This window comes from Phaethon lepturus, unplaced genomic scaffold (assembly GCF_000687285.1).
Source record: "Phaethon lepturus isolate BGI_N335 unplaced genomic scaffold, ASM68728v1 scaffold42397, whole genome shotgun sequence".
NCBI lineage: Eukaryota > Metazoa > Chordata > Aves > Phaethontiformes > Phaethontidae > Phaethon > Phaethon lepturus.
In genome coordinates this window covers 34,816-38,138 of record NW_010551936.1, presented here as the reverse complement: position 1 = coordinate 38,138, position 3,323 = coordinate 34,816, and the positions used below count along the sequence as shown (strand labels likewise).

The 3,323-nt window shown below is 43.6% G+C and overlaps 1 protein-coding gene across 1 annotated transcript in view; it reads left to right on the top strand.

Annotated features, from left to right (window-relative positions):
* The first annotated feature begins 3,149 nt into the window (after positions 1-3,149).
* Positions 3,150-3,323, top strand: part of KSR1 (kinase suppressor of ras 1) — a 26,434-nt gene continuing 26,260 nt past the window's right edge. Inside the window, exon 1 of the mRNA XM_010291071.1 lies at positions 3,150-3,281. The gene's annotated coding sequence lies outside the window, so the exon portion shown is untranslated. The remainder of the gene's footprint in view (positions 3,282-3,323) is intronic.

Genomic DNA, 3,323 nt, shown 5'->3' with positions numbered 1-3,323 from the left:
CACTGCATCTAATGTGGGCCAGCTGGCTGTACCGTGTCAGGATGTGTATGATACAAAGCCAAGCCGTGAAGTGGGGAAAAAGTACAATGAGAAGCAGAAAATTTCAAACCAAGCACTTAGCAGGAAAATACTTGGAACAGCATCTCCAAGCTCATTTCTGACCTGACTGTGAACGGGAGAGCTCGCTGGGTAGGCCGTTACGGGAAAATACGTATGACAGCGAGAAAGCAGAAGGTCATGACTAAGCCAGCCAATGATATCACATGTGCCCCTTGCTGCGCTGAGTTAACTCTGAAGGAACAGAGTATGCATATGCAACAGAGACATCTTGATTTAGGGATGTGTGCAACTGAAGGTCCAACTGTGTAGGAGAGTACAGCTGACAGCAAGTTTAAGAGTACGGGTACAGGCAGAACAAGCTGCAGCAGTGTTTAAAAGTCACACAGTCACACTAGCATATGGCACTATGCTGAGGGAGCGAGCTGACTTGTCTCCACTTGGCACGGAGCGCAGGCACAGGAACGTGGCTGTCGGTGGTGCCCAGGCCTCCGCTGAGCCCGTCGCCAGCCCCTTCGGTGCCCAGCTGGCTTCGGCAGAGCCGTGGCTGCCTGCAGAGGCCTGCCCTGCACTGCTCTGCAGCATGGGGTCTGCTAGAGAAAGCAGACAAAGGGTGGAAAAAAGGAAGTGCTATCATCCCCTTTTTATGAAAAAAGAGGTACTGAGACTGGGAACGGCTGAGTGGGATTTCCAAGGTAATTTCTTTTAGGTTTTATGTTCTAAAGCCATGTTAGGAAGTTTATGGTTAAAAGGTTCCTCTGGTTTCAGCTGGGTGGTCAGAGTGTAAATGTGAAAGGATGGCTGAGTCTTCTAGGACATGCCAGTCCTTTTATTGCACAACTGCTTCTCCTGAGTGGCACTGCTTTGCATTTCTGTATTCATTGTACAAAGAGTTTGAATTTGAATCACTGTTGTTTGTATTAACCCACTTTTTCATAAATCTCAAACTTCATGACACTGCTGTCTGGATTCAGAAGTGTGTGGACAGCGACAAACCTTGTTGTTATACCTGATAGTTGTGAGGAATCAGATTGCTCATAAAACAAAACCCTTAGCTAATTTTACAGGAAAGCACAAGCTAGAAACGCCTTATCAACCACTGCTGGCTTTCATCAGTACACAGAACTGGTGGTTCTGCTGCTAGAATGCAGCCAACCTCCAACAAACACCCAGTGTAGTGTTTTGGTTGGGGGCTGCTGCTGCCACTTGGCTTCCACTGCCTTCAGCTGCTGCTACAGTGCCAGTGATCTACATGCTGCTTCCATTCATGTGTAAATAGCTTAGTGTTGAAGTTGCAGGCACAAACATCCAGCTGGATGTGCCAGACCCCACCACTGAGGTGGGGTCACTTCAGTCCAATGTTGCTGCAATCTTTTGCCATCCCAAGGATGGCTTTCAGGGCTTTTCCTACTCTTGACTACCAGTCTTTGGCCATGTGCAAAAACTGAGGCCCACAATGGCTTGAGTCACAAGGAATTGTGACTGTAGCTAGAAACATGGTTTCATCAGCCATTTTTAAAGAATAGTATTAGCAATGTAATAACTTAGCAGAGTGTAGTTCCCCTATGCAAGCACAAGTCGTCCTGCTCAGTGTTTTGTTTATGGTTAACTATGTTTCTGTGTGTGTTCTGTTATTATACCCTACAGAGCCTTGCTTATTTAACAGGGTTGTGTGTGAGAGCACATGGATCAAACTCATGATTAAACATTTTCGGGACTGTGTCACAGTAAACAAGATGAGAGGGAGAAAGAATTTCCCCTTTTCAATAAAACAAGCGATTCCCATATACTGCCAAGGAAGAATTTGCATTTGTTCAAGGGCAGTCACTACGAAGTAGTAGCTCTCCCAAACTGATGAGCAGGGCAAAAGCATTGTTCTCCATGTCGGGGTCATTCAATTGAGATCAAGTGCAATATCTCTTTTCCCTGTAACATCTGACACATCCTTTATCTGGGGAAGGAGGAGATGATCTAATTCTTTCCCATGTATAACTGAGATTGTATCTGAATAATGACTTGTATGCACATAGAGCAAAAACATTTTGAGCAGAAAATTTAGAGGAGAGATATTATAGTGGTCAAAGAATCCATGTTTGTTTTTTCCTTTTCATTTGTAGTCTGACTTTGTCCCAAATGCTAAAATTTGTTGACTAAGAACATGTTTTAGTTTATAAATCATGGATCAACTAACTTGCTTTGAGGCGTTGTTTTGTTAGGAAGGTTTTGAAGCTTAAGTCTGCCCCATGGGAATGTGTGACATAGCGAGAAATCTTTTGAGAATATTTTCTTTTTGATAAGCAAACATAAGGCACAAATAATATTCCTTCTTGCTGTTTTATTTCTCTGTGTCTGAAGTGAAGGTTTCTGTGTAGTGCATTTGGCATGAGATGGTCAGGTGGTAAAAGCTTTGGAATAACACTGTAGAATAGCATAGAAGACATACAACGATCATCTAGTCCAACTGCCTGAATTTTTGTTCTTTTAAGATCATTGTTTTTAATGTTGATTTTGTGATAGGAATGCCCATCAGATAACGGGCCTCAGAGTCTTCGGGTACTTTGGCTATTCCAGCCTTACTGATCTTCTAGCCCAAATGAAGGCCAGATGTAAGAGAATATAACAAACATACAAGAGCAATAGATGAGCAGCCAGATAGTCCTGCAGGTTAGACTAGCAATACCCACAGCATCCAGAATGAGGCTGCATATACGTGTTCAGTGCCTTTAAACTGAATGTAATTAATTTTTTCAAATGGTTTGGACACCCTTTCATATTTTGGCATGACACCCAGCCTCTGCATGAAACTTCTGTTGATAGGGGTTTAGAGAAGAGTCCTGCAGGGATGTGCCCTGCAAGGTCCTGCCTTTTGCTGAAATGTTGAAGAATAAATATGCCTGATGTGAGGGAAATGCTTCCCTGTATGAATTTCCTTGAGTGCTTGTAAGAGTATCTCATTTTTATATCATGAAAGAGCCCCACTCACAAACCAGCATCCCCTTTGGCTAGATACCGTACAAACATTGTCCAGGAAGATGACAGCATATTCCAAGGAACTTAACTCTTTACTTTCTGGATCCCAACAGGTGAAACTGATTGACTACATCCACAGACAACGGCAGTGTAAGCTGAGTGTGCCCCTGAATGACAGGACAGCAGAGCTCAACAGCTACCCAAGATTCAATGACTGGTTAGACATTGTCAATGTGAGGAAAGAAGTTGTACAGGTAAGAGGAAGACAACCCTCAGCACAGAACCTTCCCACACTT